Raw genomic sequence first — 23,218 nt, forward strand, 5'->3', positions numbered from 1 at the left:
TTGTTTTGTATTGCTCTTCTGAGGTCGTGCAGAGTTTGGCAATACCTTTGAGAGTTTATTGTAGTGCCTCCTTCCAGGAAATCCATAAAAATCACACATTTTCTGTCCCAAAAGACAGTCGCCATCACCTTCCTTGCCGACATTGTCTGCATGCATTTCTTGGGTTTTTGGGGGGAATTTGTGTGCCCCCACTGCATTGACTGCAATTTTGTCTCGCAGTTCACATGCTTAACCCATGTTTCGTCACCAGGAACGATGCGATCGAGTAATGAGTCGCCATCTTTCTCGTAAGCGTCCAAAAACATTAACGCTGCAGCCATTCGCTGATTTTTGTGAATCTCTGTCAAGATTTTTGGTATCCATCTTGCACAAAACTTGTGGTAACCAAGTTTTTCGGTAATTATTTCGTGCAACAAACTTCGTGAAATTTGTGGAAAACTCATAGAGAGTTCCGTTATTGTGAAATTACGGTTTTCGCGGACCGCGGCATCAACTTTTTCGACAAGTTCGGCAGTCACTATGCTGGGTCTTCCACTTCGCTCTTCGTCGTGAACGTTAGTTCGGCCATTTTTAAATTTTATGACCCATTGACGCATTCCACCTTCAGTGATTATGTTGTCCCCATACACTTCACAAAGCTGCCGATAGATTTCTATCGGTGTACAGTTTTTTGCAGTCAGAAAACTTATTACAGCACGCACTTCACACTTCGCGGCATTTTCAATTAATGCTGACATTTCAAACTGTCACAGTAACTCAACGGAGTACAGCACGAACCTCTCACTAGCACGGCAAGATGCCGACTGAGCGGCGGAATGCCATGACACCAAGATGGCCATGCTAGCCCCGCCCCTAACGGACACAAACGAAAATGTAATGTACTTTGTGGATAGCCCTCGTATATCATGTGAAACCAGACTCACAGAAGTCAGGCACATGCAGTATTTCCAGATTTCCGAAAAGCAATTTTGACACGGTACCACACCTACGCTTATTATTAAAAGGTCAATCGCACGGGACGTCAACCGAAATGTGTAATTTTATCAACGGTTTTTTTGTGGAGAGGGCGCAGCAAGTTATCTTGAATGGATAGTCATGGACAGACGTAGAAATAACTTGAAGTCTACCTAAGGTACGTGTATTGGGTCCTTTACTATTCATGTTTCATATTAATTATCTTGCAGACAAAACTGATAATAACCTCATACTTTTCGTAGATGCTGCAATTATCTACAATGAAGTACACTCTGCAAGAAGCTGCAAAAATATTCAGTCAGATCTTGAAAAGATCTCAAAGTTGTGCACAGATAGGCAACTTGCTATAAATTTTCAAAAATGTGAAATTGGTTACTTCACAATAGGAAAAAACGTAGTGTCCTATGACCATAATATCAGTGAGTCACATTTGGAATCGGTCAACTCATACAAATACCTGGGTGTGTCACTTAGTAAGGACATGAAATGGAATGATCACATACGGTACTCACAGTCGCAGATAAAGCTGGTGGTAGACTTCGGCTTATTAGTAAAATACTGTGGGAACACGATCAGTATACAAAGGAGATTGCTTACAAATCACTCGTGCGACCTATCCTACAATGTTACTCAATTGGTTTGGACCCATACCAAGTAGGACTAACAGGGGATATTGAATATATGCAGACAAGGGCAGCACGAATGGTGACAGGTTTGTTAGACCTGCGGGAGAGTCTCACAGAGATGTTGAAAGAACTGAACTGGCAGATACTTGAAGGTCAACGTAAACTATCTCGCAATCCATATGTGAATGGAACGGGAAAAAGCCCTTATAACTGGTACAGTAGGACATACCTTATGCCATCGACTTCTCAGTCGTTTGCAGAATGTATATGTGAATGCAGATGTACATATACTGATAATCTTTAAGCTATGCATCAGCATTTGTAAAATCTTGTAATTCATGATATTTCAGTTTAGTAAAGGATTGTTTTTAAAAAAGAGTGTGTTACCTAAAAGTTTTGTAATCTTACTTTTATTTAAATTCCATATTTATTAACAAATAGAAAATTAATAGACAAATATGGAATCATATTTTTTTAACTAAAAAATCTTTTTATTTTTAACTACCAAATACATGAAAAATGCGAATATTAACGGTGAATTATTTGCTACAAATATGTGCAATATCAAATAAAAAATGAAATATTTTTATTTCTAGAGACTGAATACTATTAAGAGAGCTTGCATTATTTCATTCAAAAACAAAGCATGTCGAACATCTGTTACAAACTTTATTTTAGTACAATTAATACCCAAAAATAAAAACGAGTTGTTTTTATTAAAAATTATGTTTCAGTGTTTGTTAATGAACGTTTCCATTTGAAATTAAATACAAAATTTACATAAAAGAAACAAAATTAAGTTGACTATGGACAACCGAGCCAGCGAATTTACAAGTACCAGCTTTGTACGCTACGTATTCAGGCTTTGTATGCTACCTATTCGGCACTTGGCGCTGATAATTTCGAAATGCTTTGAACTTAACAGAGCTCAGAAATTTACCATTCCTTAAAGGCCCGTTTTCACAATTTTCTTTGAATTGCTTCATAATGCTTTACGAAATTGATGTCCTGTCACTGACCTCCAAATCCTATTATAAGTATGAAGAAGACCAACGATGGTAGAGCAGTCCGTAGGGTTTCTTTGCCCCAGTCGATTACTCGTGGCAATTGAAACTATTCCTGCTTATTCTTGCTTGTAATGAGTGATTGTTTTATTCACACGTCGGTAATATTTCTTATGTTATGTAAGCTATATGCTGTGCAGTTTGATATCAAAACAGTGTAAATGAGGGTATGAGGGAAATACTTCTTACAAAAGTCGAAATATAGTAACAGAGTCAAGGAACTCATAATGACAATATAGTTTATCATTGACCAAAGCAAAATTCGTAGTGTCTCAAGAATGAATTTTCACTCTACATAAGAGTGTGCGCTGGTTTGAAATTTCCTTACAAATTAAAACTACTTTTTTCCCTAATGTGTATTTATATGTGTGGTGACTGTTCTTTCGTACATATCCGAAACAAGCAGGCACCATTTGTTTTTGATCGCACAGCCATAGATTTACATGATTAAACTGAAATTCCGACATCAGCTGCAATGGGGCACTGGAATAAATTATGTGCCGACAAGCGAAAACGTGTGCTGGACCAGTATTTGAACCCGGGTTTCCCACTTTTTGCGAGTGCTTGTCTTAACTGATTCCAAGGACGCATCACGTCCATCCAAAATTTCCAACTTGTCACACATTACCTACGTAGCATCCTCTGTCCATTACCCCCATTGCTCACAGTCTCTCACTGATTCCTGCAAGAGACAAAAATGCATATATTTATGTGTGTGGTGCCTGTCCTTTTGGACATGTCTTAACTGGCCTTCTGTTGATATGTAGTGTTGAACAACAGCATTCTGAAATGACATAGCGGAGGCTTGACGAATGGTGCAGCTGCTAGATGTAGTGGAAACTCGAACTATGGAAACAGTTTTGTGTCCTGCTCCAATATATTAGGCACTGCATCAGAGAGCTTGTCTGCGTGCTGACTTAGTGGTGTAGATGAAGGATATAATGGAAACTCAAAGTCTGGAAGCAGTTTTACACACTGACTTGATTTCCGCTCCAACATGTCGGAAGCTGCGTCAGTGGGCGTATCTGCATGCCAACTTGATTTCTGGTGCTGTTGGTCAAATGTATCGGGCGCTGCATCGTCTACAATATGGGGTTTTCGAAATGAGGAAGACATAAAGAAAACCATGAAAACATGTATAATGAATAATATTTATAATAATAGCGATAATGATAATAAACATTGAATGAGTCAGTTTTTCTGCCTAAAGGTGGCATATTCCTGATGGTGCATCACGGTGATGATCAGGCTTTCATTATTGCGTACACAGCACAAGTCGTGAGTTCTCTTGATTGTACAGATTGGAATAAGTATTTCAGACTGCGCCCAATCCCCAGGTCAGCCATCTTAGCTTCTGACGTCATCGCTTATACCATGTATAACCATATTGGATCCCCATGTTAATGTAAATTTAGAACCGTGCAGGTTAGTACATGTACCGTTACCCTGCTAAGTGGTTTGTTGTTTTACAGTCCAGACGAGTAATAACATGTTTGTAGACTTGAAGTAGTATTGGGGGGAACTAGGTCAACTATAAATAGTTGATGGAATATGCTACTGGTTTAGACATGTCCATACTGGTTACTGCCTGCAGGGTAGCGGTATAGGGGGAAACAGACCACAAATAGCATTCTTTGTCTAAGTGATTTACTGTATTGAAAGGTCACTCGTGAATAAAATACCAGAAACGCATAGCGCAGACTTCTTCTGAAGTGTTCTGATGGGTGAGCGTTACAAGGCTTCACCACACAATTCCATTAAATCTGTGTACTTAAGTATACCGCACGCTGGATGGTTTTGGCGACATGCATCAGGTTTTTGAAAGTGAGTGCACTGTGTGGTGTTCTCATTGTCGATATATATTTTCACCGTTCTGACTGGTTATTACTCACTGCAATCCAGTAACATTAGCAACCTAAGAGTTGAACACTGCAGTTATATGTGCTGATCTCTGATATAACCGATATCGGTCATGATCTGATTACACTACTTTCATATTAGCAAATCGTGGATTTTTCATAAGTTAACACTGCACTAAACTCTCAATCTGATGACAGTCCTAAAACAACACATTTAATATTGCAGAGAGTAACGCCACATCCATTGGTGCATGATGCGATGCTAGAGGTATATACGTTGGAGATAGTGGAAACTCAATGCCTGGAAACAATAGTTGCACCAGTGTATCATGTATTGCCTGGAAACAGCTGTGTACGCTGCTTCAATATATTCTTCATTGCCAGTTAGCCTGGACGCTAGGTTGAGTGGCGGATAGAAATCAGGTGTAAATGTTATGTGTCATCTGAATAAAGTAAAACACTTACGATTTATGTGAGGAAACAGTTAAAATGCAGTGCTAGTCTGGTCAATAAATCGAATTCTGCTTATTGGAACGGTGGTTGGCGTATAACGTTTAGTCTACATTGATGTCAAATTTGCATCACATTCGATGTTAACAAATTTCTCTTCTTCGGAAACACTTTCCTTTCCATTACCAATCTACATTTTATACCGTCTCTGCTTCGACCACCATCAGTTATTTTGCTTTCAAAATAGCAAAACTCATTTACTACTTTAAGTGTCTCATTTTCTAATCTAATCCCTCTGCATCACCTGATTTAATTTGACTCGTTTTGCTTTTGTTGATGTTCGTCTTATATCCTCCTTTCAAGACACTCTCCATTCTGTTCAACTGCTCTTCCAGGTCCTTTGCTGTGTCCGCTAGAATTACAATGTAATCTTCTTCTCCGTGGACTTTAATTCCTGCTCCTAATTTTTCTTTTGTTTCCTTTGTTGCTTGCACAATATACATACTGAATAACATAGGGGATAGGCTACAACCCTGTCTCACTCCCTTCCCAACCACTTCCCTTCCACGCCCCTCGACTCTTATAACTGCCATCTGGTTTCCGTTCAAATTGTAAATAGCCTTTCGCTCCCTGTATTTTACCCCTGCCACCTTCAAAATTTGAAAGAGAGTATTCCAGTCAACAGTGACAAACGCTTTCTCTAAGTCTACAAATGCTAGAAACGTAGATTTGCCTTTCCTTAATCTATCTCCTAAATTAGTTCAAAAAAATGGTTCAAATGGCTCTGAGCACTATGGGACTTAACTTCTAAGGTGATCAGTCCCCTAGAGAACCTGCGACCGTAGCGGTCTCGCGGTTCCAGACTGTAGCGCCTTTAACCGCTTGGCCACCCCGGCCGGCAATTAGTTCTTAGGGTCAGTATTGCCTCACGTTGTAAGTAGGCTGTTTAGGTTTTTTTATTGGTAACGCCACCTCTGTATGAAAATCACTGGCTGTGCTGTGGGCAGTCTGTGTCTGCTTTGCATTGTTGTAATACTCGCCATTGTAGTGTTGGGCAGCGGCAGCTGGATGTGAACAGCGCGTAGCGTTGCGCAGTTGGAGGTGAGCCGCCAGCAGTGGTGGATGTGGGGAGAGAGATGGCGGAGTTTTGAAATTTGTCATGAACTGCTATATTTATATATGATGATATCAAGGTAAATACATTGTTTGTTCTCTATTAATATCTTTCATTTGCTAACTATCCCTATCAGTAGTTAGTGCCTTCCATAGTTTGAATCTTTTATTTAGCTGGCAGTAGTGGCGCTCGCTGTATTGCAGTAGCTTGAGCAGCGAAGATTTTTGTGAGGTAAGTGATTTGTGAAAGGTATAGTTTAATGTTAGTCAGGGCCATTCTTTTGTAGGGAATTTTGAAAGTCAGATTGCGTTGCGCTAACAAAATATTGTGTGTCAGTTTAAGCACAGTTTCGTAAAATTGTTCAAAGGGGAAGTTTCATATGTCGACCCTTAGCCGAGGATACCTCACTGGAATCTTCTGATTTTTTTTTCTTGTAGTTTGTGTAATTAGTGTAGATTTTGTTTATTGCTAGCGCGTAATTGTAGAGAAAATCTCCTTTGTAGTTGCAGTCTTTCATTGTTGTACAGTAAAACAGTTGTGGCATGCATGTAGATTTGCACCAAGTATTTCGCAGCTGCGCCTGTAATTAACTACATATTATTTTCAGTGCTATGTTAATGTGTTCTCTTATTTTTGCTATTCAAATTGTGCTTTTCTGTGTTATCGTGTGAAATATTGTGACAATAATGGCGTGTGAAAAACGTAATACTAGGCTCCAAAGTAAACTGAGAAATGACAGTGAAGACGAAAGCAGTGTGTTAGCGCCACTGTGTAATGAATTAACTAATGTTCAACATAGTAACTTGATAATTGTACATAGGGAAATGGAGCGGGCTGCAAACAATGGCGTAGACAGTGAAACAGGTAGTGAACAGGGAAGCATTATCGATCGATCGGTCAGCAACAGCTCGCCTCAGGAATCCGAAATGACAGGACACAATTTTACAAATACTGTAGATTCAGGTTTTGCGTCCTCACCGTTTTCTCAAATAAGTCAAGACACATTTTCAGCTTGTCAAAATGTGAATGTTGCCGGTGCAAATGCACTGCCGAAAAGAGTAGAGGAACAGATTCCAGACACTAATGCATTGTTATTACAACTAATGCAACAAATGGAACAAAATCAGAGACAAACACAGCAAAAGCTGCAAAAGTTAGACACAATGGAACAAAATCTTAAAATGTTAGACTCATTGGAACAAACTCTTGAACAAACACGTGAAGATTTAGCTACTGAGTTACGTAACATCGAATCGAAATGTCAAAAAGTCTGTAATGACGTAAAAACACAAATTTGTGAGCATTTTCAACCTATTTTTTCGCGGCATGAAAATGCATTACAGAATCACGAAGCAGCCATAAAAGAACTGCAAGCCATTGTTCATGAAAATCATGAGACCTTGTGGGTTAAAATTGACTCAGTTGCATCTACCATTTCGGTTACGCAACTTGAAATAACTCAGGAAAACTTAAAGGACACAGTAGATTCGATTTCAACACAAATGGACACTCTGAAACTTGGTTCAGAAAAACACACTGAGGAAATGTGATCACTATCGGAGAAAGTAGCCGAACTTTCGGATCAGGTCACTAACTTATCTACAAAGGTAGATGATGATCTGAATGACACAAGACCTGTAGCCTTCACTGACACAGAAGAGTATGAACAAATTAGAAAATTCAAACAGAATCAAAATCAAATCAATACACAGTACAAAAGAGAAATCCGGGAAGTACAAGATCAGCTGACACAGGTAATTCAAGAATTACGTATTTCAGAGGATACTCGCGCCCCAATACGGGAAGAGGGACACAGAAATACGGAACAGCCACAAAATAATAACACAGGGCATTTCGGAAGTTATGAAAGAAATTGGCAATGTGCACCGAATTTTGATATGGAACGGCCGACACGACCTAACAATGACCGATATGCGACTCGCCGACATGATGATTTTGACTATAAGCTGTTCATTACTACACGTAAATTCAAAACATTTAAGAATTCTGGCAACGACATTCATCCACAAGCATGGCTCCATCAATTCTCGCATTGTTTTCCTCCCAACTGGTCGTTCGAACACAGATTAGAATTTATGTGTGGCTACTTGGAGAATGAACCAGCTGTAAGAATGCGATCGGTAATTCACGATTGCCACAGTGAAGGAGAGTTTTACCATGCCTTCCTCTCAGCATATTGGTCTCAAGCCACACAAGACCGAGTAAAACATAGCATCATCATGATGAAACGTTTCGAACAATCTGAATTTTCCAGTCTTATAAAATATTTTGAAGACATGTTGCATAAGAATCAGTATCTTTCAAACCCATACAGCCCCTCAGAACTCATCCGCATTTGCTTACTCAAATTGCCTGAACATTTACGACATATTATTTTAGCAGGACGTTGCAAAGACGACATTGAAGCTTTTCAGGGACTGTTACAAGAACTGGAAATTGACACAGACAGTCGCGGGATGCGAAAACAGGAAAACAATCACTACAGGTCACATCCGTCACAATTCCGTGACGACAGAAGCAATAACTGGACACGACAAGCCGATTCTCACAACACATATCGCGACCAAAACAGACACCACCCGTATGACAACCGTTGGCAGAGTAATAATAGTTACAGAGAAAGATCACATTTCCATAGTAATGAATATGACAGAGACAATCATAGAAACAGACAATATGGTAACCAGAACTATTTTTATCAAGGGAGGCAGAATAACTTTAGACGCAACGGTCCAGCGCGCAGTTACAATTCAGGGAGAAGTTCTCCTCCACTGAACCGACAAGAAAGAAATTACAGGAACTACCGACATGACGACAGACGATGTGATCGTAACGACAGACCTGAATTGCATCAGAACTGGCGGGATTCAAACAGAGCAGGGCCCTCTCGAGGAGGTGAATTTGTAGAAGTTAGGTCTCCTAATCCCAATAACGACGCTCGCCAACAAAGAGACAGACAATGACTCGCGCCGCAGGCACCCACGTGCGCCGGCTGGCTCAGAGAAAAATAACGTAGACGCTAACCTTGTGAAAAATTTCAGTATTCTTTACCGACGTATACTGCATGATAATTGCGTTCAAGCTGAAATTCTGAGTACTTTGAAGAGTAAAAGATTGTACCACATTTCACATGTAAAACCGATTATTGAAAGGTAATCTGCCTTTTAACTTTGTCTTTGCCATATAACGTTTCCCTTTACATTACTAGTATGCTTTGTCTGACTAAAGAAACTGTTAACATGCAACAATGTTTGAAGTTAAATACCCAGTCTAGAACCTAGGGAACATTTTTAAACAGAAATTACGAATGCATTGTTATTGTGAACAGACGCCACAGTGTTGTTAATTGTACATTCTTGCTTGTTAGTTGCACGATTACGTAACGACTATCAGGCTTACATACTTAGGACACATACTGGTACTGCTAATGAGATTTTGATGCAACATTTTGGTTTACTTGAAAATACATTCTGGGTTTAAAGTACTTTCTGTGAGATACCAGACGACACAGTGGTTAGTTTATGTGACAACTACACGGTTTTATCACGACGCTACCAATGAGTGACAATTCACAATGTTGCTTTTGCAGTGTATTTATTTTATATCTGCACAGTTTTCTGAATTCTTCTAGGAAGAAAAACATGTTTTAGTAGTAACTTTTGTGGTATAGCAACAATGAGACAGCCTTTTTTGTGGCATAACAATACGTTACTGTACAGTACTTTCTTCATGACGCCAATAAGCATAATAACTACGATATCTATACGCAAAGCATTTCACTTTTGTTTATCATGTGGTAAGTACATTGACTTCTGCAGAACTTAGCTTTCGGAGGACGATAACTACGACACTTCCACAGAGATTATGTTGCGACAAGATGCACAGTTTAGCGCTACAGTACACGCATTTGAGTGATTAATCTTATACTTAAAACACTTATTTTTTAAAGATTTTTTTTTTAATTACAAAGGAAGTTTTCCGTGATACATTTTATTCCATTGCTGTAATTTGTAACACCTGGGAGTATAATTACATTTATCCTCAGGGGGGTACACACTTACTTTGTGTACCATGTGTGTGGCAACCACAAGGAACCCTAGCTATTATGGTATTTGCTTATACAACTTTACACATCGGTACCATATTTTTCTAACACACAAATTACACAGCTATCTGATCATGTAACTGAGAGATAAACTTTTTTATTACATCAGTGACATATGTTTACGCAATTACAGAGTGGGATTACTTCACACTTACGAAATTGTATTTTGTCTGTACTGTGTGATCTGTTCATATTTTTTCGGAACCATTGTGATACTATGAGAGCTTTGAATGATATATTTGGTAAGGGAGCATGATTTTAAAGTACGTTTGAGGCAGATGACACTTTTGACATGAGCAGAGAATTTTTTTAATTATTGGAGGAAGCTACGACGATTTTGAGATTTGACTGAGGTGTTATGATGTTATTTTTACGACGACGATGTGTATTATGCTGCTGAGGTATGTTTATGATTAATTACAAAGGAAGTTTTCCGTGATACATTTTATTCCATTGCTGTAATTTGTAACACCTGGGAGTATAATTACATTTATCCTCAGGGGGGTACACACTTACTTTGTGTACCATGTGTGTGGCAACCACAAGGAACCCTAGCTATTATGGTATTTGCTTATACAACTTTACACATCGGTACCATATTTTTCTAACACACAAATTACACAGCTATCTGATCATGTAACTGAGAGATAAACTTTTTTATTACATCAGTGACATATGTTTACGCAATTACAGAGTGGGATTACTTCACACTTACGAAATTGTATTTTGTCTGTACTGTGTGATCTGTTCATATTTTTTCGGAACCATTGTGATACTATGAGAGCTTTGAATGATATATTTGGTAAGGGAGCATGATTTTAAAGTACGTTTGAGGCAGATGACACTTTTGACATGAGCAGAGAATTTTTTTAATTATTGGAGGAAGCTACGACGATTTTGAGATTTGACTGAGGTGTTATGATGTTATTTTTACGACGACGATGTGTATTATGCTGCTGAGGTATGTTTATGATTAATAGGCTGAGGCTATATGAGTTATTTGATTATGCTTCATATTTATAATGACGAAATATTGACGAGTGTCGATGGATACGTATATGTGTAATAAGGTAAGGAGTAATGAATAGTGGGTAGGGACTCTTGACTTGTGAAAAAGGATGTTGGAAACCAAGAATCGTACTTTAAGAGTTATGAAATGTGTGTAAATGCGTGAATGTATCACAATGCCAGCGAAAATTTTTTTGGACACTTATATTTATAGGATTTTGTTTCTACAGATTTGCAACGCTAATTCTTGACCTGTGAAATATTTTTATGTGAGACTGTCACTGTAGCGGAAACTGCTGTCGTAAATATTTCCGTAAGAAAGTTAAGTGACCACCTGCACGTAATGCGTCGTGGGCACACAGCTGTGTCAAACACCTGGAGAACAAGCCATTAGGGTGTGCCTTTCCGGAAGCACAGGTAGAAAAAAAAGAAAAAAGGCAGGCCTTTATCCTCGCCATTGACATTCCTTTAGAGAAAATATTGCAAATGCGACACCCTCATTACTTCCATTAACCTTGCTATTGACATTCCTTTGTAGAAAGCATCGCAAATATTACACGCTCATTACCTGAAAACATATGATTACTCGTACTTTGTGCTAATTACTGAAATGCTTATGAATTGATGGGAAATATTCGTACATCTGCACACCTCATTATGACAAGTGTCTTTCTACGAGAGTTGAGAGCTACTGACTTACGAAATGCCACATGACTATTGAATGATATTTTTATGCTTTGGTTTGCGTAATTGCTTATTTCATTTGACATCTGTTTTCCAGCTGTGTTGCAGCATTGGTTTCATAAAATAAAATTAAATGCATTTGCTAATGTGAACACTTTCTGTCAACAGATCTATTAAATAATAATTTTGTGATCCACATTCTTCAAAAAAGGAGCACTTGGAAAGGAAAGAACAATAAGAAGGGACTAATAACAGGAACTGCATACATAATTTACTTTTCAAGTACTTGGTAACTTTTTTGGTAGAATAACTTCTTGTGGTGCACCACTTTAATTACTTAAACATTAAGATGTGATTATACATTTCCCTTATCTGCATTGTTATCTTTAGTGTACTATTTTTTCTGCTTGAGCTATGTCATGTTTAGATATAAACTGCTGTTTGCCAGGCATAGTGTTACTGAATTTGACTTTGTGTTACTCTGCTAAGCCAGTTTTACTACTCATTTATTTTTCTTGTTGCTGCACATTGCCTCATATTAGTTGTAATGTTGAATTGCTTGGTAATTTAGATTTACTGTAGCTTGCTTTGCGATTTTCCATTTTTTTTTCATTGCTGTTTATATTAATTGTTTTATGTGCTGCTGCATTGCCTCGTCCCTTAGTTTAGCATCTGAGCTCAGTAGATTTAAGTTAGCTTAAGAGGGGGTAGCCTCTAAGAGAATGAGTTGCGATGAATTGGAAGAAATGCATTCAGAAGTTATACGAAAAAAAGTACAGAAAACAGGTTTAGGTAGGATTTTCTTGGAAATAAATGTTGAGGTAAGAAATGTGTGAACATATAAATACAGAAAGCATGCTTAGATAGAATTTTTTTGGTGGAAACAAAGGATGAAATAAGAGGAAAGATATATGAAGTTTTGGGTTGGACTGCAGTACCAAATGTTACACTGAAAACGAACCCTGTCCTTTCCTATTGGTGTTATCCCACTATGTGTTTGTGTACCCTTGTGTAGTTGTTTTCTTCCTGTCTCTGTGTAGTTTGATAGAATTTTTTCCTCTTTTAATATTAAGCTACATTCACTATGATGAGGAATACTGTTATCCTCAAATATAATTGGCATTAATAATATGTTATTTACTTTGTAAAGATGTTAGACATTATTCATTCTGTTTAAATGCTCATGTGTGAAGTTGATGTTTTGCAAGTTATTCTGATCTTCTATGTATGTACTCATGTCATAATTCCTGTAACACTGATGTATATGTCTATTTCTATTCTTTTGTAAAGCCTGTTTTACAACAAATGTTATGTGTATTGTTATGTTCTTTAATGATGTATTCTGTACCTTTGTTATTGTATTCTCATGTTATAAAATTGTAATTGACACCAGTTTATCAAACTAAGTAACTTGTAAGCATTCATTTCACTGCACACATTTCCGTTGGTCATAGTATATGGACAATATGTGAGAAGTAGGGACTGATAGTGTTTGCACGTGTGTTAATGATTCAGCAAGGGACTGATAGTGTTTGCACGTGTGTTAATGATTCAGCAAGGGACTGGATAACAGCATTGTTGGTTCTAAGGACAATTCCAAAAACTTTGTGAGTGCACAAGTGGTGGTTATGGACTTGCTATATTATCCGCAAGACTCTTCAATGGTGATTGTGCACCTGCACAGTCGCAACAGATGGCTGCTGGCCGTCTCTACATGGACTACAGTGGGTCTGCACCTTCGGTGGCGCACCAATACCATTATTTCTACAAGGACTACAGTGGATCTGCATCTTTGATGGCCCACCAATACCATTATTTCTACAAGGACTACAGTGGGTCTGCACCTCTGATGGCCCACCAATACCGTAGTCTCTACAAGGACTACAGTGGGTCTACTCTGTGATGACCTACCTACCAATATTCTTCCAAACTTCGACTGACTCTGCTGTGGGTTTGCTCTGTTGTGGCCCATTACCTGTTTGCATGTCGAGAGTCAGCACTGTCTTTCCATTGGAAGGACAACACTACTTCTTCAAGACTGCATGGAAATCCACTACTTCCGTGTGCATTTTCTTTTACTGCTCAGACTTTGAGAAAAACACTGCTATTCTCCTGTTATGTACGATTAGGACTGTCTTTATGAACTGTGAGACAATTTTAGCTTTTGACCAACATTGTATCAATAAGTGTGTGCATTTGATTTCTTTGTTATTGTAATTATGAAAAATTTTTTTCAAATCTGTATTGGCCACTGCCCAATCCAATTTGTAAAATTTTTTGTGGGGAGCATGAGGGCTATGTAAGTAGGCTGTTTAGGTTTTTTTATTGGTAACGCCACCTCTGTATGAAAATCACTGGCTGTGCTGTGGGCAGTCTGTGTCTGCTTTGCATTGTTGTAATACTCGCCATTGTAGTGTTGGGCAGCAGCAGCTGGATGTGAACAGCGCGTAGTGTTGCGCAATTGGAGATGAGCCGCCAGCAGTGGTGGATGTGGGGAGAGAGATGGCGGAGTTTTGAAATTTGTCATGAACTGCTATATTTATATATGATGATATCAAGGTAAATACATTGTTTGTTCTCTATTAATATCTTTCATTTGCTAACTATCCCTATCAGTAGTTAGTGCCTTTCATAGTTTGAATCTTTTATTTAGCTGGCAGTAGTGGCGCTCGCTGTATTGCAGTAGCTTGAGCAGCGAAGATTTTTGTGAGGTAAGTGATTTGTGAAAGGTATAGTTTAATGTTAGTCAGGGCCATTCTTTTGTAGGGAATTTTGAAAGTCAGATTGCGTTGCGCTAACAAAATATTGTGTGTCAGTTTAAGTACAGTCTCGTAAAATTGTTCAAAGGGGAAGTTTCAACGTGTTCCAACATTTCTACGGAATCCAAACTGATCTTCCCCGAGGTCGGCTTCTACCAGTTTCTCCAGTCGTCTGTAAAGAATTCGTGTTAGTATTTTGCAGCCGTGTCTTATTAAACTGATAGTTCGGTAATTTTCACACCTGCCAAAACCCGCTCTCTCTTGGGATTGGAATTATTATATTCTTTTTGAAGTCTGAGGGTATTTCACCTGTTTCATACATCTTGCTCACCATATGGTAGAGTTTTGCAATGGTGGCTCTCCCAAGGCTATCAGTAGTTCCAATGAAATATTGTCTACTCCCGGGACCTTGTTTCAGCTTAGGTTTTTCGGTGCTCTGTCAAACTCTTCAAGCAGTATCATATCTCCCAATTCATCTTCATCTGCGTGCTCTTCCATTTCCATAATATTGCCCTCAAGTACATCGCCCTTGTATAGACCCTCTATATACTCCTTCCACCTTTCTGCTTTCCCTTCTTTACTTAGAACCGGTCTTCAATCTAAGCTCTTGTCGTTCATGCAAGTGGCTCTCTTTTCTCCAAAGGTCTCTTTAACTTTTCTGTAGGCAGTGTCTATCTTACCCCTAGTGATAAATGCCTCTACATCCTTACATTTGTCCTCTAGCCATCCCTGCTAAGCCATTTTGCACTGTCGATCTCATTTTTGAGACGTTTGTATTCCTTTCTGCCTGCTTCATTTACTGCATTTTTATTTTTTCTCCTTTCATCAATTAAATTCAATATCTCTTCTTTTGTCCAAGAATTTCTACTATCCGTCGTCTTTTTACCTACTTGAACCTCTGCTATCTTCACTATTTAATCTCTCAAAACTACCCATTCTTCTTCTACTGTATTTCTTTCTCCCATTCTTGTCAATCGTTCTTTAATGCTCTCTGAAACTCTCTGCAACCTCTGGTTCTTTCAGTTTATGCAGGTCCCATGTCCTTAGATTACTACCTTCTTGCAATTTCTTCAGTTTTAATCTACAGTTCATAACCAATATATTGTGGTGAGAGTCCACATCCGCCCCTGGAAATGTCTAACAATTTAAAACCTCGTTCCTAAATCTCTGTCTTACCATTTTATAATCTGTCTGAAACCTTCCAGTGTCTCCAGGCCTCTTCCACATATACAGCCTTCTTTCATGATTCTTAAACCAAGTGTTAGCTCTGACTAAGTTATTCTCTGTGCAAAATTCGACCAGGCGGCTTCCTCTTTCATTCCTTACCTCCAATCCATATTCATCTACTACTTTTACTTCTCTTCCTTTTCCTACTATCTAATTCCAGTTCCCCATGACTATTAAATTTTCGTCTCCCTTCACTATCTGAATAATTTATTTTATCTCATCATACATTTCTGCAATATCTTCGTCATCTGCGGAGCTAGTTGGCATATATACTTGTACTACTGTGGTAGGCGTGGGCTTCGTGTCTATCTTGGCTACAATAATGCGTTCACTATGCTGTTCGTAGTAGCTTTCCCGCGCTCCTATTCTTTTATTCATTGTTAAACCTACTCCTGCATTACCCCTATTTGATTTTGTATTTATAGCCCTGTATTCACCTGACCAAAAGTCTGTTCCTCCTGCCACCGATCGTCACTGATTCCCACTGTATCTAACTATAATCTACCCATTTCCCTTTTTAAATTTTCTAATCCACCTGCCCGATTAAGGGCAGAACGCCAGTTTTGTTTTTCCTGGTAACAACGTCCTCCTGAGCAGTCCTCGCCCGGAGATCCGAATGGGGGACAATTTCACCTCCGGACCCAAGAGGACGCCATCATCATTTAACCATACAGTAAAGCTACATGCCCTCGCGAAAGATTACGGATGTGGTTTCCCCTTGCTTTCGGCCTTCTTCAGCACCAGCACAGCATGGCCGTTTTGGTTAATGTTTCACGACCAGATCCGGCAATCATCCAGACCGTTGCCCCTGCATCTACTGAAAAGGCTGCTGCCCCTCTTCAGGAACCACATCTTTGTCTGGCCTCTCAACCGATACCCTTCCGCTGTAGTTGCACATACGGTATGGCTATCTGTATCGCTGAGGCACGCAAGCCTTCCCGCCAACGACAAGGTCCATGAGTCATGGGGGGGGGGGAAGAGCGGGAACATATGATTAAGCAATATGCACGACTAATCGTGTCGGCGTAATCTAGTAAAATTTCGTTGTCATTTTGTCCTCATTTGTTTTTAAGTTACTAAATATTGTGGCAAATTTTTCTATCCACTTTAGAATCAACTTTCACAAGAAGATGAGACAAATAAGGTAAACTCGTCAACTTCTTTTATAAGAGGGCACGCTGGGAAGTAATGCTTTCGAATTTTTTATGCGAAAAACCCTTAAAGATTTTTTAAATAAAATAAACGTTAGTAACATTGTACGTCTTTGTTTTTCATGTCTGCATATTTACAGCCTTCTTCGCTAGAGGGCTCCGAATTTTAGCGCGTAACATGGCGGTGTGTAAAGTAACTGTGTCGGTGCGTGAGAAACAGAACGCTGTAACGTAGTTGCGTAGTTTCGATTTGTAAGATGTCGTATACACATGGAGCACCCTCCCCTTCAGCATAACAATGCGCATCACACACGAGACATCTGCAACAAACCGACACCGTGAGGAAAAAAAAAAAAAGTTCAAATGTGTGTGAAATCTTATGGGACTTAACTGCTAAGGTCATCAGTCCTTAAGCTTACGCACTACTTAACCTAAATTATCCTAAGAACAAACGCACACACCCATGCCCGAGGGAGGACTCGAACCTCCGCCGGAACTAGCCACACAGTCCACACTGTTTACAGTTCCGACTTGATGCTATCGGATTTTCATCTATTTCCAAAACTTAAAGAACATCTTCGTGGACTCACTTTGTTAGTGATGAAGCGGTGAGGTCGTGGCTCCATCAACGAAACCAAACATTCTACAGTGACGGTACCAAGTTCAAATGGCTCTAAGCACTATGGGACTTAACATCTGGGGTCATCAGTCCCCTAGACTTAGAACTACTTAAACCTAACTAACCTAAGGACATCATACACACATCCATGCCCGAGGCAGGATTCGAACCTGCGACCGTAGCAGCAGCGCCGTTCTGGACTGAAGCGCCTAGAACCGCTCATTCACAGAGGCCGGCTACGGTATCAAGAAACTGGTCTCTCGCTGACAGAAATGTGTTCGTCACCAGGGTGGCTGTGTTGAGAAATAAATGTGTAGACGTGAGGAACATGAATATAGACTGTTAATAACATTTGTTTTATTTAAAAAGCTTTAAGAGTTTTCATATAAGTAATTTTGAGGCATTACTTTTTAGCACGTCCTCGTGGGACTGTTATTAGAAACCGGCAGTGGGCTTTCTATGTACCGTAGAGTTCTGTGGACCCGAAAATTTCGAAGTTCTAAATTTATATTACTTTCTGTCACTGAAACAAAACTAGTTATGCATCTGCGATGCGAGAAAGTATCGTTTGATCAGCTGTGAATATAAGTGTCAGGATAAAATTACCACTATTCATATCATTGCAACAATCAGCTGTTAAAGATTTTCAATTTCATAGACCATTAGCAATGAATAATTCAAAACAAAATTGGTGACATACTATATAAATATGCATCTCGCCAAGCAATATACAATTCTCTGTCCATTGCAGACCAGTACTAGCGATGTTCTGTCTTGCGTATTCAGTGAGAGTGACGTGTCTACATGATTCTGTGCACGTCCTAACTTCCTTACCTTATTCCCAAGAACCCTATGGGAGAAATACGACGATGGCTGGAGAATTTTTGAGCATTATTCCTCGAACACGAATTCTCTAAATTTATAAAACAGGGTTTCGTGTGATCAAAGCGCCTTTCTTCCAAAGATTCACATTTAAGTTCCCTGAAAGTCCGTTACTCATTCATCGACGCCACACCGGCCTGATACGATCGTAACAGTGCGTATCTGAATTCATTCATGTCTTCTGTCAAGAATAGTTGACACTAAACGATGGGGCAGTACTCTAAAATGGGTCGCACTAGAGTCTTGAATGCTACTTCTTTTATTGATCAGAAGCACTTTCTCACAACGTTTTCCACACGTCGGTCATTTCCTTCCCTACCACAGATTTTAGCTGCTCGTCCCATTACGGATGTTAGTATTACCCCTAACGATTTAAACGATGTGATGGGCAGCAGCAGTTGCCTTGAAGAAAGACTTTAACTATTAGACTTCTTTGGTACAGCTTCGCGCTTCATTTATTTTCTCGCAAAATTTGCTGCAAATAATACGTTATGGTTCAGAAGCAATACTGATGACCATAATTATGATATTAGCACATGTAATTTCCTTCTCTTATTTAAAACTGACTTTAGATAAGAAACGGTTAAACAATGCAAATCATTGTTTGTAGAAGTTTTCAAAATTACGAGGACTGTTTTTCAAGGTTAGATCTGTCATGAAATGAAAATCACAGTGAAAATCAAAAATTCTTTAACTGCATCATCTATCTACACATTCCAGCTACTTTCCTAAGCAGTCGCCGCTCCGACTTAACATTTGTCGTAGCGTTGTACCAACTTTCCAGTGCCCTCGTTATAAAGGCAGTCGCCTGTGCTTTCTGCTAGTTCTCTACACCGGTCTGCAGCTCGTGGTCTGTGACAAAATGCAGTCCTCGGCGCAAGCGGTTCTTGCAAACAAAGAGATGGAAATCAGAGGGCGCCAAATCCGACTTATATGGTGGATGACCAAACACTTCCCATCGAAAGGGAGCGTCTTTGTTGCAGCTGCAGTGCGCGGCAGAGCAGTGTCATGAAGGAGAGTGCCTGATGCCAGCATTCCTCTTCGTTCGCTCTCAATTGTCCTTCATTGCCTGATGCACTCGCTGAACAAGATCGTTGTTTAATACTCGCGTTCTTTCCCTACCGCCTGCATCATAAACGTCTGTACCTCCATGTTCAAAGTTCTGCGCCGTTATCGCTCTTTAATGAGAGTCACGTTATGCGGGCTGCATGAAATCAGGCAGAACCCCAAAGCATGAAGGAATCGAATAACAACATGCACTTCACGCTTAACGACTGTACTGTTCTAGGCACTTTTATGTGCTAACTTTGCACTCGGAAATGAAAAGTGTGACATGTCGCAATCGACGGTCACAGTAGACACACTGGAAAAGATAACTGTGCAAAGCTTCATGGGATTTTCACTGTAGTTTTCTATACGCAATTGATCAACTGATGAACCTTAAAGAAACAATAGCCCTCGTATGAAGGACGTTTTACCAAATTTGTGCTTTTTCTTCGCTAGCTCATTTAAAGTTCAAGCATGACGTATGTCCTTGGGAGGAAGTCATTATTTTCAGGAAGATTCGCTGCCCACTGCAACTTAAAAAAAGGCTATAATATCACACCCTTAAGTCTAAAATGTACTCTAATTTACAGATAATCTATCTGTTATTGCATGAGGGAGCCTGCAATTTTCTTATGTTCACAATATCCCAATGTAACATTTAGAAAGTATGACAGATTTTGACTAATCATCGTTGTCATCGTATGCTTCAAGTATTAGGCCACTCGGAATCCTGTGAACTTTATTTAAAATTACTTCAGTGCTGTGATCGTTGGACAATGCTTGAGTGTAAAACGCCATCATGTGCCTTGTGTTAAACCCTATAGCGCCTACATCGATAGACAACCCAACTAACTCCGGTGTACTCGACGTATCCGCAGCTTAGCTGTAGGCTGAATTGGTACTATCGTTAAGTTGTACGAAGCGATGCTAATTCCCTGAGTCTGCTGAAGCAGACTGAAATCAGCCGAGTTCCTGTGTGCTGCAGAAAAGCAGTTAGGTCATGCGAGTGAGCGCTGCGTGATGGGCCAATTAAGTCTTAACGCCTGACCGCTTGCTACAGCATACCATGTTGAGATCCAGTTTCATTAATCGATAGTGCTGAACTCCGCTATTGCTCAATACAGGGCGGCGGATCACTTCACGGTAATTGAACAGCCAGTCAGCGAGGACCGCCCCTGGGACCCGTCTTCATCGGCGTGTGACCGCTGCGTCCTTCAAGCGAGGCAGAAAGAACTGCTTCAGTGTCCGTAATTGCTTTGAACGTTATGGCTCTCACTAAAACCCACGATGAAGACATTCCAGAACAGTAACATCATGCAACAGGCGTAAGGCGCGAGAGGTTCACTTTTCTTTAAAGAAATCCGGAAACTGTCGACAGCGTTCGGCACTGCTTCCTGTGAATATGTGCACGCCTTTGATTTTACCCCTTAGTTTAGTGCATACGCAGATTCGCATCTGCAGAAGGAGCTGCACGGCCTTCGAGACATCGTGACCCCTTCTGTACTAAAGGTGATGTAACATCTCTTCAGCAGTTCGGTGGAGGAATGATTCATCTGCACAGATAATATTAACAACAAATCCGAAAAACAACATTATTCATTTCCTTCACAGCACTGTCGGTGTAATGACTGCGCAACGAATGCTAAGTTAATGGAAGTACGCAGTTTGAAACGTCCACTTTGAACAATTCTACACGAGACTGTGCTTAAACTGACACACAATATTTTGTTAGCGCAACGCAATCTGACTTTCAAAATTCCCTACAAAAGAATGGCCCTGACTAGCATTAAACTATACCTTTCACAAATCACTTACCTCACAAAATCTTCGCTGCTCAAGCTACTGCAATACAGCGAGCGCCACTACTGCCAGCTTGATATCATCATATATAAATATACCAGTTCATGAAAAATTACAAAACTCCGCCATCTCTCTCCACACATCCACCACTGCTGGCGGCTCACCTCCAACTGCGCAACGCTACGCGCTGTTCACAGCCAGCTGCCTAACACTACAATGGCGAGTATTACAACAATGCAAACTAGCCACAGACTGCACACAGCACAGCCAGTGATTTTCATATTGAGCGCTACGTAACGTTGCCAATAAGAAAACATAAACAGCCTACTTACATATAGAAAACATAAACAGCCTACTTACATAGCCCCCATGCTCCCCACAAAAATTTTTACAAATGGTGTTGGGCACTGGCCAATACAGATTTGACAAAAATTTTTCACAATTACAGTAACAAAGATATAAAATGCACACACTTATTGATATTATGTTGGTCAAAAGATCAAAATTTCTCACAGTCCATAAAGACAGTCCACATTGTTCATCACAGTAAAAATGCAGAGTTTTTCTCAAAGTCTGAGCAGTAAAAGAAAATGCACATAGAAGTAGTGGATTTCCATGCAGTCTTGAAGAAGTAGTGTTGACCTTTCAACGGAAAGACAGTGCTGACTCTCGACATGCAGACAGGTAATGGGCCACAACAGAGCAAACCCACAGCAGAGTCATTCGAAGTTTGGAAGAATATTGGTAGGTAGGTCATCACAGAGCAGACCCACTGGAGTCCTGGTAGAGATTGTGGTATTGGTGGGCCACCAGAGGTGCAGACCCACTGCAGTCCTTGTAGAAATAATGGCGTTGGTAGGTCATTATAGATGCAGACCCACTGTAGTCCTTGTAGAGATAATGGTATTGGTGGGCCACCAGAGGTGCAGACCCACTGGAGTCCTTGTAGAGACGGCCAGCAGCCATCTGTTGCGACTGTGCAGGTGCACAATCACCCTCGAAGAGTCTTGCGGAGAATATAGCAAGTCCATAAACCACCACTTGTGCACTCACAAAGTTTTTGGAATTGTCCTTAGAACCAGCAATGCTGTTATCCAGTCCCTTGCTGAATTACCAACACACGTGCAAACACTATCAGTCCCTACTTCTCACATATTGTCCATATACTGTGACCAACAGAAACGTGTGCAGTGAAATGTAACTTACAAGTTAATAATATCATGAACTGGTGACAATTACAATTTTATAACAGAAGAATACAATAACAAAGGTACAAAATACATCATTAAAGAACATAACAATACAGATAACATTTGTAGTACAGGCTTTACAAAAGAATAGATATAGACATATACATCAGTGTTACAGGAATTATGACATGAGTACATACATAGAAGATCCGAATAATTACTGAAACATCAACTTCACACATGAGCATTTAAACAGAATGAATAATGTCTAACATCTTTACAAAGTAAATAACATATTATTAATGCCAATTATATTTGAGGATAACAGTATTCCTCATCATAGTGAATGTAGCTTAATATTAAAAGAAGAAAAAATTCTATGAAACTACACAGAGACAGGAAGAAAACAAATACACAAGGGTACACAAACATATAGTGGGATAACACAAAAGGGAAAGGACAGGGTTCGTTTTCAGTGTAACATGTGGTACTGCAGTCCAACCCAAAACTTCATATATCTTTCCTCTTATTTCGTCCTTTGTTTCCACCAAAAAAAATTCTATCTAAGCATGCTTTCTGTATTTATATGTTCACACATTTCTTACCTCAACATTTATTTCCAAGAAAATCCTACCTA

Source organism: Schistocerca americana, chromosome 1 (assembly GCF_021461395.2).
Source record: "Schistocerca americana isolate TAMUIC-IGC-003095 chromosome 1, iqSchAmer2.1, whole genome shotgun sequence".
Classification (NCBI taxonomy): domain Eukaryota; kingdom Metazoa; phylum Arthropoda; class Insecta; order Orthoptera; family Acrididae; genus Schistocerca; species Schistocerca americana.